Here is a 15,100-nt window from a genome sequence, read left to right on the forward strand (position 1 = left end):
CATTAAGCTTTCTCCTGATGAGGGCATGGATGGTATCTTATCACTGTATGCTGCATTGAGTGATGAGACACCCTGGAGCTCAATGAGACTAATGTCTGGCCAAACACAACAACTCAGATTGTCTGAATGAGTGTGATACTGTGTGTGTGGGAATGTGGGTATGTGTGAACGATCACAGACGTGGCCGCTGATACGCCTTGACAGTGTTTTGGCAGAAGAGGTCTGCCATGAGCAAACACATTGAGCTTCAAAACCGGGATGTCTTTATGCACTTTGTAAACCGTTCTTAGTTGTTGTTTTTTTATATATATATATTGCTGCTGCTATACGGGCTATTCCGACAGACAACATCTCTGTCTGAAAATTTGCTCTCATCAGCAAATCATCTGCCCAGACAGAAAAAAATCATGTTTCGAATGAGGTCCTGTCTGTACATATGTTGTCTGTTAGTTGTGGCCATAGGCACTTCTGTATATTTAATAATATACGCTCAGGCAAGCTTATTCAGGGCGTATGAAGACTGTAAATAATTAAAGAGCTCAGACACAAAAACCCTCTGTCTGACATGTTTTCTTGTACTGTAAATGAGCATTTTTTATCAGACTGTTAATGGATTCTGCCAACAAACCGGTATTTCAGAATCACCCGAGGCTGGGATTAAGTGAATGAATAAAACATGCCGAAAGCATTCGATTAATAATATTATTTCATTTTTGATGGAGGTGGCGTTTAGCAGCTTTTGCGTCTGAGCTCCTTAATTGTTAATGGTAACTGAAAGTGGTTTAAGTAGGGGTGGGCGATATGGGGAAAATATCATATCACAGTTGTTTCAGAGGAGATCACGATTTTGCCATTTTATCACGGCTCTTTTTCTTTTCTTTTTTTAAATATGCGCGGGCAGTGCGTATACTTAATAAACTCTCTTTTTTTCACTTCTTCCAAGAACAAAAAGCTGCGGAGCATGTTCGTCACCATAATGTTTGATTCCTGTTCTTTGTTTTCTTGATGTTTGTTCTAAACTTTGTTTGTAATGGTGGATCTGCTACTTTTCTTGACTTATCCTAATTTTTTTTAATGTACTGTAAATGTCGCAAATCAGTGCTCTCCTGGCGGCCTGGTAGAGTAATAATTTAAATAAGAAATCATTTGTATTGCGTATGTGTCAACGCGGCCATCCGCGCGTAGCTGCAGTGAGTATACTATAAAAAATTGAAAGCTCTATGGATGCATGCGAGCCGAACGTGGAAAAAAGTTTGTTGCGTATAGGGGTGGGTGATAAACCGGTAGACACAATTAACCGGTACAAACTTGTCAACCGGTAGGGATGTTTTTTTTGTGAGAATTATGAACATTTCTATGGTATTAAAGATTATTTTGGTATTAGGGAGCGAGAGAGCGGGGGGTGAAAGTACCATTTTTCAGAAAACTTAACTTTAAAAGATAATGTTATAGACAGAGATATATTTTTGTAAAAAAGTAAAATGACTTTAATTTCACTTTAAACATAAGTAGTGAATTGTTAGTTTCGACCACACCTGCAGGGACGAAAGTAACACAGGTGGGTCAAAAGTAACACAACAAAACACAATAGATTTATGTGTTATACTTGTTTTTATTAAATATAACAATTATGTAGCTGCAAACATATTTTGCAATTTATCTTTGTAAAAAATAATGAAATTACATTTCAAATTTATCAAATGTTTCAAAAGCAACCAACAGTACAAACTTGAGAATAAAATATTTTTTAACAGTTTGAACACAGTAAAATTAAATCAAATCAAATTAGAATAATATGAATTTTCAACATATACAACAGTATTAGCCGCGGGATAAAAGTAACAAGTGTTACTTTCGTCCCGACAGAATCTCCTTACATTTAAACCTGATTTACTTTTATTTTGAAAAACTCTGAGAAGTCAAACCTCAGGATGTGTTAGAGCACTAAATAACCTGTAGATAGATCAGTATTGTATCACATGAAACGACAAACACAACACGTTATAAGAAAAAAATGATCGCTTTAAAAATTTACTTTTCATGGTTGAAAACACCTCTGGATCTACACACGGAAAACGGTGAGTAAATAACGCGATATTTGTCATGCTGTCATCCCACCTTACATGAACCTTGTTTATATGTGTAGTATTCAAAAGCAGATTGTCCAACTTCTCCAGTATCAGAAAAAATACTTGTCATGATTCTACAACTAACTTCAATCAAATAATTTAAACATGCACAATTAAAGCTGGAGTTTTATTAACCCCCTTGGAGCTGTGTTTTGTGAAGAATTTATGCATTTTTCAGGGTTTAAAGTACCCTGTTTTCTACTATTATAGCTTGGAAGAGCAAGGACATTTACTAAATAACTCCAAATGTGTTAGTCTGAAAGATTATGGACATGTGTATCTCGCATTGCTTGAGGGTGAGTAATTCATCGGGAAATTTTGATATTTGGCTGGAGTATTGCTCTAAGCATATTGTTTAAACATGATTCACTGTTAGATTTGCTGATTTGCTTGTTGGAATTAAGCTGATTAAACGAAAACTTTATGTATTACATAAACCAATTTGGTGAAAATTTTAAAACTTTTTTAATGTTAGAGTTACAAAAAATACACCCACTAGTTTTGGCCTCATCAGCGTAAAGCTGCCCCATAGCTAGGGGCCCAGCAGCCCCGCCGTATTTCCGCTCTCTGTATTGAAGTACGATAGCTTACATGGGTTCACATGCATGAGAAAGTGCTGGGCTCAGTGTGGGAAACATGCATTCCTCAACCTGCTGTTGACCTGTATGAACTCTTGCCACATACACTGATGTCTCAGCACTGCTTTCAGCCAAAGAGGAAGTCCGACCTGCTCAGCTGACGCTCTAACATACACATACACATAAATAGACAGAGACACATAGACGTATTTATGTGCTGAGGACACAAATGAGGATACAAGTGAAACTACCCATATGTTCTGAGTGGAACTCGATATGCACAGCTTGAGATTGTGCCAGACATGCGCAAGAGAGGATTTCATAAAATCATCTTTGTTTAGTTAAAAAAGCACATTCTTTGAAGGATAGAGCTCAAAGTGCATCAAAGGAAATGATCATTGTATCATAAAAAGACACGCTACGATTATGCAACATGTGAAACATGTCAGTGAATGTTTGTTTGTTAAAAATCTAGATTCATTTATAAGTGCTGATACAGTTTACGTATAAATGCCTTTGATAATGAATTGCTGATGTCAGGGTATTGTATTGTAAGTTAATGTAGAAATCTTTTTTTATGTTTGTGTATATACTGTCTATTAAACATTGAAATGTATAAATGTAGCTTATAACAAAGCGCTCTGGAATGCTTGATTCAGATTCAGGTCAGTTAATCCCACATAACATCTGCATGAAACTAACAACATAGCCTCATCCATGTACTCCGTCATCTTGACAGGTGCACTTAAATACAAATAAATTCAATATAAACATGCATGATTAACAACATACAGTATATGAGATTACATTTACAAATGATTCAACCAAGAAACGGCTAATCAAATAAATAAAATAAATATTTCATGTTCATTCTTTTATATGTATGTGGCAAGTGGCTGTGTTAAAAATGGGATATTGTACATCCAGACGGTTGATTTGCTAAATAAACTCCATCAAGGAGATACAAGACCTGCCCCGATCACTCTGTTGTTATATTCTGTATAACAAATGGCTGGCTGTACATTTATCTCTTATTTAAAACAGCAGAATGCAATGCGTTACTTCTTTAAGATCCTAGATGGCAGTGGTCAGCAACAGACGGCCCGCAGGCCCAAACTGGCCCTTAAGCAATAATATCTGACCCACGCCCGCAGCTAGATTATTATTTATAGGTGCTGGTTTTGAAATATATCTGTCATGAAAACCCCGCAGAAGAATATCTGGGTGCAAAAAGGCACCTATGCTCAGCACGCACATTCTTAACCCAGCATGGGGTCATTTTTAACCCAACATGTGTTCTGTCCAATATTTACCCATTATGGATCAACAATAACCCAGCAATTGAGTGTGGCAAACATTTTTTTGACCTGATGCTAAACTTACTTGCCGAGCCCTGCTATGTTGTATACAAGGCGAAATGTTTAAATTGAGTAAACGGTAACAATTACAAAAAAACTACTAAAACGGAAAATGCGACAGCGGTGCTTTCCTTGTTCTTTCCAAAGGGCTTGGGCACCCCCAAAGCATCTCCCGCTGCTAAGCAACCTAAGCAATGCGTGATGTTGCGCACCCACCAGCAGAAAAAAAATGGCAAATATGATCAAGCCACAAAATGCTGAAGTTTCTAAAGTCCCACAGCATCAAGTTAATGTCACTAGCTACTTTTATAAAGAAACAACTTCATTCCTAGAATAACTCTGCACATTCCATGAACTGTTCAACAAGCTTTTAAGTCTTAAATCATCATAATTACCATTATTACTATCATTCCAACAGAAGTACATAGTAAAATTCATTTACGGAACAAAATGTAAGTGATGCTTGTCAGTGCCACAATGTTAGGATGCTATGGCCAAGGATGTAGTTATGTGGTATGCATGGGCATTCTGTGTGGTTGCTACAGTAGGTCATTACGGGGAGGTCACCGAGGTCAAAGATAAAAAGAGTGCACCTTTAAGGCTCTATGAGTCAGATTATACGGACGTTAACTCTTTCCCCACCAGCATTTTTTTAAAGTTGCCAGCCAGCACCAGCATTTGTCATGATTTTCACAAAAGTTTAATGCCTTCCAGAAAATGTTCTTCTTAAAATATATAAACATACAATATCAAATCAAATCAAAGAACTGGGCCTTCTGCTTTCAAACTAAAAAAAGTTTCATCCTACCTTCATTAGCTCTCTTTTATCACCTCTCAAATATGGGTAGGTTTTGATAATTTAATTTTTGTGAAGGACTTTTGATAGAGATCAGATGCAGAGCGATCCTCAAAACTTACACGGACATTGCCCTAGGGCGATACTTCCGGGTTTTATAAGTTGCGTAAGAGTTAACTTGTCAATGGTGAGGAAAGAGTTAAATGTATCATTTTAATGTAGCTACAATTTTACTTTTTAAAATGGCATGTAAAATCTGACTAAAATCGTCTGTTTTTGCAGAATCAGATCTGGACAAGAGTTCGGCTGCATTTAGCATGCAAACATGTTTATTGAACTACAACTGAAAATAATAAATAATAAACATTTAGTTATTATTAAGTTAATTTAAAAATTTGTAGTACTGCATTAAAATGCTAATATTGTCCTACGTTTGGCCACCGAAAGCTGGCAGATGGACTTTGAATGAGTCTAGATGATGATGCACAGTGATAGCTTGAAATGAACAATTGGCAAAGACACTCATATTTTCCCTCTCTGTGCCATTATATACATTTATGTACCAGCAAATATTGTCAATAGCTCATTTAGTCCTTGGCAAATTGATCAACTTTCTAAAGCCTCTGTAAGAGCAAATGCTTTGTGGCACAGGGAGGCGTTGTTATGTAAGAGACAGTGATGAATTAAATAGTGAATCAAAAGTAAATTAAATAGAAACGGTATCAGACGGAGACGTGTACCTGAGGTCATTTCTGGCAGAATAACTATTTCGGATGCATTTTAAATCAATAGAAAAAGCATGTTTTATATACACAACTCTATTCTACTGCCACACATGTTGTGCTTTAACCAACATCTGGACTTTAATCAGACAGATTTGCAGGTAGCTTTTTATGTGAAATGCACCTTTACTGTGTGCTTGTGCTTATGTAGCTGATAATCCCTTAATCATAAATTTCAAAGTGACCGTGGATGAAGCAATGACGGTAAACATTTGAAGGAACGGTAAATCCACAAACAATACAAAATAAGTCTTATCAGGCCCCTGGTTAATATATGCAGTATATGTTTAGTCATAAAACATTGATCAAGGTGATCAAACAACAATCAAATTTTCATGTTTGGGTGATCTATCTTTTTAACAGACATGCTGGTTTATGAGACAACCTTATGTAATCTCAACAATATTAGAATTGTTGTTAAAGCCATCACGAATCTGCCAGCCTTTTTCTTTTTATCCTTCTATTATGTGAATGTATTTGCATCACCATCATTTAATTTGAGTGACAGGCCCATCTCATTTCATTATTTTACACACAAATACAGCAGCTTTTAATAACCATTTGCCAAAACAAATAAACCTCAACATGCACCAGGAAAACCTCCAGGGCAAACGTGTGCATAAGTAAAAAAAGGAAAGTTTGGCAGTGGGCCCTGATGTCTCAAACTGACCTCGTTCATCAGCACAGCCTAAAGACAGTGCGGGCAATCAGGCGAATGCATTAGTGATGTCATAGTGGTATTACGCATCATTGGCGAGTGCCAGTGCTGCTGCTCTATTGAACCAATGAGATGCAAGAACAGAATTAAAGGAATGAGATCACGATCAGGAATGATATATGATCAACCATATCATCTTATTCCATACTGTGATCTTTCACACTAAATGCAATGCATGTACATACCAAACAGCTGTTGAATCAGTCATTTCACATTAAGCTGTGTCTGATGTGCCTAATGATGCAAGACTGCAGGATTGCAATGAGCATCTCTTAGGCACTAATGAAAGGAAAGTGATTTACATTGCTTGGCTGACTTCATCCTTTTATTTTTTAGAATTACAGAGTGAATTTTTAATAACATGTGCCAAAATGTACATATACTGTAAGTACAAATTTAAGTACACCTCGAAAGAGTGCATATTGGTACTTCAATTACAGTAGGACATTTTAAACACTTTAGAACCTAAGGCAAAATTAGGTTGTTTGCACACCTTTTTTTTTTGACAGTCAACACAATGGGCTATCATCAATTGCAATTTTATATTGCAAGGACTTTCAATAAATTACAATCATTAATCATTACTGTGTGTTGTGACTTTGTAAATAGACTTTAAAGACACACTATGCAGTTATTTTACCTTAATATAACAGCTTTAAAGTTATTTCGGTTGTAAACAAAGTCATAGTAAGGCGAATTATCATCCTGTTGAAGCTCGGGGAGGACGCCGCTAGAAAAACCAGCAATGCAAGCTTAAGAGGAGCGCCCCCGACAAATCTCGCGAGAATCACGACTTGCCTTACGGCAACGACATCACACATATTAGGCTTGTTCGACTTCGTGCGGCGCCACTAGAACTTACATACGGATGACGTCAAAGTGCCGTCTCGGATCATTCTCGCGATACTTTGACGTCATCTGGCTGTCGGTTCTTGCAGCGCCACATGAAGTCGAACAAGCCTATAAACAACAACTGCACGTGCAAATTTGAGACGTGATGCTCAATGATGGAAAAGTTAAGAAAGCCTGTTCGGAAGAGAGTAGGAAAAGGAAAAGAGAATCTGACCGCGTTAGGAACCGGACGAGAGTCCCACTCGGTCAGGTTTTACTCGTTGGCGTGAGCTAAAAGACAGCACTGGATGGGATGCTGATCTGGTGATCTTGTTGATGGACTAGTAAGTAAATTCCTTATTTGTAAACTTGTTTGCGGTCTATGTTGTATGTTGTTGCGCTTACTTGTAGTATGTCATGTGATTATCATGACAACAGTTGTCAATATCTCACATAATTATCAGGACATAAATAAGCCTAGAGGTTGTAAATAGTGTAAACATACACAATTTGCAAACTATTATGATAATAGCAATAATCATGTATAGTGACATTATAACGGCCAATGTTATGAAATAATGCAACGTACACAATTAACTTTGTCATGGCATTTTGTAATGTTTACATTACAATAAAAAAACACACATGAAATGATACAGTAGATATAGACTATAGACAATATGCAATAGCAAACGCGGTAGGCAACTTTATTATTGTAGACCTACTCTACACTTGGAATAAACTTTTTATTATCCTATTAACATCATCAGTAGTTTAGTAGACTATACAGTAGCCTAATATTTCTATGAAATTGTGAAACATTACCTGGTCATTATCTTCGGAGGTGTACAGAGTGGGGGGACTCTAGGGGTCACTGTTTGATAAAAACAGAAAATGCATAGAGCCCCTTTTAAATAGACACAAAAATAAATTTTATGTTTTTATTTCAAATTTAAAAATATTGGTGCAATTGGTTGAAGAGTTAAGTTTAAATGAATAAAGCTGGTAAAATGTGTCAGCGACAACACAGGGTGCCATCCCAGTAACAGAATATGTTCCTTTATATTTGACAGTGACCTTATTCATCAGCATAGCCTAAAGACAGTGTGGGCAATCAGCCAAATGCATTAATGATGTCATAATGGCATTACGCATCGTCTTCTAACCTCCATGCTGATTCGCATGGATAAGCTTGTAATAATGATTTATATATTGATTTGTTGGGTAAAATTGTTCCGGAAATGTTAATTTGAAGTTATTTGATGCAAAAAGTCAACTTGATCTCACACTCTAGATCAGATGTGTTAAAAACAATACATTAGTGTTGATTCTGGGACAACACACTAAATGCCTTGTCCCAGAATCCACACATCTCTGTATTATTATTGAAACAACACATTTTGTGTTACTTTTAACACAACTTGTGTTTTATTTGAACACAAAATCAACACAAAATGACACATAATTACACAAAAAGATGTGAAAAAAATTAACACATCCTTTCTAAGAGTGCATGTAATGGCGTAACTATTTTACAAAACCGACGATTTTGTACAAATTCATACCGTGTGAATCATACAAAACTATATGATTATCAGATTCAAACAATAATGAAGCTCCGCCCCTAAAACCAACCCCTGAACTTAAAGTCACCAATGTCAACTAAAATGTATGGATGAGGTCGTACAAATTCATACAAATAAGCCAACTTTTACTTTTCAGAAAAGACAAGCTTTCATAATTAACTGGTTGATGACATCACATTTTTGACAAATTTTTTAATCGAACAGCCTAGGCAATTCTTACACCAATAAATAGACGGCACTTGCTGTAGTAAAGGTGTAATGTCATGAGGTCGTGTGACTGCAATAAAAGTATTGTTTTGCATAAAATGTTTAGCTTATCATACAATTTTTTTATAAATATTGGACACAGTATTTTTCATGCAGTATTTAGTAGCATTTAAAACATATAGCCCCTTTTTTTTGTAAGAGCCCCCACAGGGATATACACCAGATGCTCTTTTTTTCATCTTTGGGGCCCCATATTCAGGCCTTAGCACCTGGAGGGTGTCAGATTTTGAAGGGAGAACAAGTGAGAAGAGAAGAAAAGAAAAGGAGGGGGTGCATGTATTGTGGTGAAAGGGTGGTGGGGGTAGGATATGTTTTGCTGATGCAAAATGTGGCACACTTCTTGCATGGCACGACCCCCAGTCTCCCCATGTCTTGGATCCATACAAAAGGGCCCCGAGCCCCACTTTACAAGCAGATATCGGCCCACAAACTGTCTAAGTCACAGCTCTAAAGCGCAAAAGCCCCGCCGCTCTGCCGTATGGGTCTCCACGTGTCTCACTGCATATGATTTGCATCATTGCCTTTGTTAGCGACTCCCCCGTGTATAATGGGTGTAGCCTCTATTCAAAGTCGAGATTTAATATGATGTAATGCTAGCATGTGTTAAGTGTAACAAACAATATCGTTTCAATTTCACCACAGATTTCACTTGTACAGCCCATCAGTGCACATTGGTTAAATGCTTCTTTATGCCAAGTGGTTTGTATTGTATAGATGTAGTTTGTATTATATTTGTATTTTATGCATTTCATAACAATATATTATCCTCTTCGTCTGTCTGAGGCCTTAGTGAAAAACAGATTTAAACAAAGTGAAGTAAAAATAATGGGTAAATTGTGAAACAACTACTGTTTTAAAACCACTGGCTTTCAAGGAATGAACACATAATGTAGTTAATCACAATAAAACCTCAACCGATGATGTCATACATGTAAGTGTCTCAGTTAATACATGATAGACTTATAAATAAGTAGCAATAGTTGAACTCACTAGACTTTTTACAGCAAACCACACAGTGCCACAGCGCAAACAGAAATATACACGAGAGTTAATGCTATGGAAATCAAAAATTAATAGTAAAACTCAAAGATGATATTATTTGGTGACAGCTGGTACAACTATGAAAGATCTCCCTGAGGACCTCAAGCATCCCATGTGGGCTGTCTGGTGTACACTTTTTGAGTTGCTCTTCTGTATCGCCCCCTTGAGGAGGGAATTGGTTATATTAGCCATGTTCTTGCATTGCTTTTGTTAGGTTTTCTCAACAGTAACAGAAGACCTATCATAGTGAAATTACACTATTTTTAATTAAAAGAAAACCCAGTATCATTTCTTCTGTTTACGCTTTTCAACATGTCTGCCATATAATATAAAGATGATGAATTATTGTTGTGATCCTGCTTTGTCTTATTTTCATAGTGCAAGATTGTCACCTTGTGGTCAGATGTAAACTTTTAAAAAGTCACTGAAAACATCTCCCTTGTTTTTTAACCAAAGATCTCTGGTATCTTCTGGAAGTTTTGTTTTATGCAGAAATAAACAATAATAGAAGTCATGTATTTTTTCATAATACATGCACTTTTGAAGAACACAGTTTCGCAATGTGTTGCACTGTCCAATTACAGTCACACTATCAGTTTCAATATAAATATTTGTGTGACAGTCTATGTGTGACACCACACACTGTCTTTGTAGTTCTCACAAAAAAATAAACCACAAGGAAATGAAAGCACGCTTTAAAAAATATGTTGATTGTTTTGAGTCAGCACAAGTTCAAAAACACGTTTTGGGCGTAGAACTATCCCGGATGTAGCGTATCTTTGAGTCATAATAAGTGCGACGTACATCGTGTTATTAGTGCGACGTACATCGTGTTATTAATGTGACAATGACACGTGCACATGCTGGAAGAGAAAGGGTATTTTTATATCATGCAAATTATGCATAAACAGAAAGCTTTCTCCTACAAAACGTTAAATGTTAAATTACTTATAGGACTTTTGGTGGGCTGGTTGTATTTATTAATAGTTTGGATAGTATGTTAGAATTCCCTTGTGTATCTGCCTCAGGGCGAAGCTCAATGTTTATTTTAGTTTTAAGGAAGTTGATGTCATTCTATTGTTTTGTATCATTCGTAAACAATATGTGGACAAAGTTGAATCAATATCCGTTTGTTCAGTTTTGATGAATTTGTCTTCCACGCTTATGGGTTAGCAAATATCATATTAAATAATTGGCTGAGGTTATATTTGATGTATTTGTAGTTTTAGTTACTGTTAAGTTTTAATGCATGACTCATTTTGGCAGAAAGCATACAAAAAAATGTCATTAAGTTGTAGACATTCTTGGACAAAGATTTTTAATAAATGGATTTTGGAGTAAAGTACTGTATAATGTAGTTTATCAGGAATATCTTTCTTTTATACTTTTACAGGTCCCAGTTCAATGTGAAGATGCTGATAAAGTACATGAGTTTGTTTATCACAATAAAGAACATAATATCTTTTGACACATAATGAAGTTATTAATGTATGTAAGCACAAGCAGCTAAAGATTTTGTGACTCCTTGCAGATTTCAGTACAGTGTCAAGATGACCCATTCGGGTTTAACGGTGAGATGGTCATTGGCGATCAGTCTTATCCCATAAGGAGGTGCACACCGTATGTGAATAGGTCAGTACAGATCACAGGTCAACCTTAAAGAAATGAACCTGGGTCTGATGTTACACGTTTTGTAATCAAAGTTTTAGTATTTTGAATGACTTTTTGTTTCTCTCAAAACTGACTGTAGGACTGCAGTTCCTGAAGAGAATCGGGACAATGGTGAGTTGTGAATATGTTCAGTCAACAATACATGAATATGTTTACTGTGCTAATACACATTACAGGTCTTATTACTCATGATACATCCATGAGAAAAAAAATATTTGTATAACTGCTTTAACTCACAAGGTCACAAGGTCACAAAGTTTAAACCTGCTGATAATATTAGATACAAGGCTGCGAAAAGTGCTTTAGTTTGAGTATGTGTCTGCGTGTGTGTATGTTTACGCGTTTGTGTGTGTGTGTGTGTGTGTGTGTGTGTGTGTGTGTGTGTGTGTATGTTACGCACGTGCGTATGTGTGTGTGTGTGTGTTTACACGTGTGTGTGTGTGTGTGTGTGTGTGTGTTTACACGTGTGTGTGTGGGGGGGGCAGGTATCTGCACATGTGTGTCTGCACGTGTGCGCGCAATGTGTCTACTTAATACTATTTTTTGACAAATTTGTGACTTCCAACAATCATAATAAAACAATTGTTTTTTTGTTATAGTTAGTTGAGTTCACTTATTAGTTTGTGAATGCCTCATCAATTGAACAAATGCCTCATCAATTGAATGTATTTGAATTATGTGGCAAATTTCCACCTAAAATGATTACATTAGGTCAACGTAAAACAAGTTTAGTTGCATCCAACAAACCTGATAAGATACACCTATAATAATGTAATAATAATAATGTAATAATAATAATGTAATATTACATTCAACTGATGAGGCATTTTTTGAGTCTTCAACATCTTACAAAGATTATTTTATTTGACTAAAATTATATGGCTCATATTTTTATAAAGAATCTTTTAATGTATGCTGACTTTATGTATGCTATTGTTGTTGTCTCTGTTATCTGTTGTATCTAGAGTTGTTTTTTTATGAATTATGTTTGTCATCATGATTGAGGTTTTTGTGTTCAGTGTTGAGTTTGATCCTAGTAAAAATGCATTAAACACAAACTGTCTGAGCAGTTATTTGACCAATGTTTTGTAGTATGTATATATCGAGATAACAAAGTTTAAAAAGAACTCGTTATTTTTTATGAGTTGGGTGAACTTATATCCTTAGTTGAGTAAACTCATAATAATTAGGCAACCTAATACAAATACTTTTGTTGATTCAACAGTTTTTTTTGTAGTGAAGGTAAAAGACGTGGGTCTTTTGGGTCAATTGACCTAAATTATTTGAAGTACCTCCTGAGATTTTAAGTTAATGTTTTTAATAGCACATTTGCATTTTAACCTTAACAAACATTTATATTTATTTATGTTTTGTTTCATCAGCAGCTGGTCAAATGCTGGATTCCCTTACTGTGAATGAAAACGTCAATGTACCCGCACTACTCTCCACAAACACTGATGTCAACCAAACTATGGAAGATGGTAAGAAACTACCAGCTGTTACCAAACTGCAGCATAAAACACTGTATATTGCTGTTGTTTGTATCAAGATTCACTCGCAAAAATGTTCTGTCCTACCTTGATGCAGGTGTACCATCAGGACGTATGACACCTGATAGAAGAAGAAGAAACAGGCCTGAGATGATGGATACAGACGGATGGAGCAACAAAGAGAAGCATGTGTATCCAAAGGGCAAGAAGAAAAAAGCTAAAAGAAGAGGCAGAAAATAACACGTTGACCATTAATGATATCCAGCCAGTATATAATATAAAAAACACTCCATTTGTTTTCTGTAGTATCAGTACTGTATTTCTATAAGCTTTAACAAACGTCTACAGTATAACGCTAACTTTAGCCTTGCCTAACGCTAAGCATTATTTCTCTTTTTTCTTTAAGAAGCCTATAGTTTATCAGTAACATTTAGTCATCTTAAGCTTTAACACCACATATAACGCTATTTTTAGCATTCTCTAATGCTTACCTGTATACTTTTTAAAAACTGCATTATTCCTTCAAGCTTTAACTTTGTTATATAGTATAGTCATTAGTCAATATTTAAAACAAGTTGAAATGACATAGTGTGATAAACGAGGCGTCCGATCACCACCAGAGGGAGCCATCCCCCGAGTATTAGTACATTCCAGACTGCATTTCCCATAATCCCACATACCTGGACTGATTGCACTGCCACCTGTTTCCCATCACCCTCTGTCTATATAAACTAAACTTGAACTTGACTTCAGTGCAAAGTCTCGATTTGCCACGGCTATCATTCTGAGCATTATTCTGTCTGTGATAACCCGGTTTGTTACTTTGATCTGTTTAGTCGTTATTACGATTGTTTGCTGCCTGCCCTGTCCCTTCTGCCTATATTATCGATGTAATTATTTTAAATAATTATGTTCTCTGAGGGCGGGATGAGAAACTCCTCTATACTAATTTAAAAGTGTGTTACAAATGTTAAAGCAATGCAGTTAAGAAGTTTTATTTGAAATGCTTTGTCCTCTGAAAATAAAGTTATGATTTAGAATTAGTATAATTGCTAAGTTTTATAGTTAAAATCTTTAAACACCGGTTCATTGTATATTGTGGTTTCTTAATACAGAAAATTAAGAATGATGTAAATTGTGCATGTGGGTATGGCCCCTTGGTATAAAGGAGAAAAATGCTGGCCCTCGTCATTATCCAAAATGCGCACACAAACATGCTTATTTTGAGCAAGTTGCTTCGAGGAGTAGACGAAAGCTTCAGAAAAAGCCAGAAAGTGTACGGAACACAGTTATAGTCTACGTTACATTGAGACAAACACCCGCGAGTTTAGGGCTTCTCGGGTCTGTTTGGCAAAAACACACTCATGTTAAATAACCTGAGACCCGATTATTGTACCCGACCCGTGTCCTAGGCACGCGTGAAACGTTTAGACCCGAACCTGATCGGTTCTCGATTTCGGACCTCGGTTTTTGGACCCGTGAAGACCTCTACTTCACATACGGGACTATGCTTAGTGTGACGATCCGTGGAACCTAGCGCCCCCTCCTGGTTGACAGTATTCACGTCCTAATAAAAAAATCAACATTTTAAAAGTATTTAATTAAGTATAATATGGTCCTGCGAGCCGTATTAAAATTTACCCCGGGCCGTGTGCGGCCCTCGGTCTACAGCTATGTTTATACAACAACGTAGTAACTAGCTGAGGAATAGCGGCCATCTTGGGAACAGATTCAGCCATGGTGGCCATCTTGGGAACAGGTTAAGGCATGACGGCCATCTTGGGAACAAGTTCCTCGGGCTCGCCACCATCAGCATAGGACAGGCAGGCTTCCGTGATTGGTTTGCCTCCCCG

At 36.5% G+C, this 15,100-nt stretch overlaps 1 long non-coding RNA gene across 2 annotated transcripts in view; it reads right to left on the minus strand.

The window, feature by feature from the left end:
* LOC129437827 (uncharacterized) overlaps positions 1-15,100 on the minus strand; it is a 149,652-nt gene that overhangs the window by 102,095 nt on the left and 32,457 nt on the right. Inside the window, exon 6 of one of the 2 annotated variants that reach the window (XR_012367635.1) lies at positions 13,335-13,464. The exons of the other annotated variant lie outside the window; for it this stretch is intronic. This is a non-coding gene — a long non-coding RNA (uncharacterized lncRNA). The remainder of the gene's footprint in view (positions 1-13,334; positions 13,465-15,100) is intronic. 2 annotated transcript variants of the gene reach the window in all.

Source organism: Misgurnus anguillicaudatus, chromosome 24 (genome assembly GCF_027580225.2).
Source record: "Misgurnus anguillicaudatus chromosome 24, ASM2758022v2, whole genome shotgun sequence".
Taxonomy (NCBI): domain Eukaryota; kingdom Metazoa; phylum Chordata; class Actinopteri; order Cypriniformes; family Cobitidae; genus Misgurnus; species Misgurnus anguillicaudatus.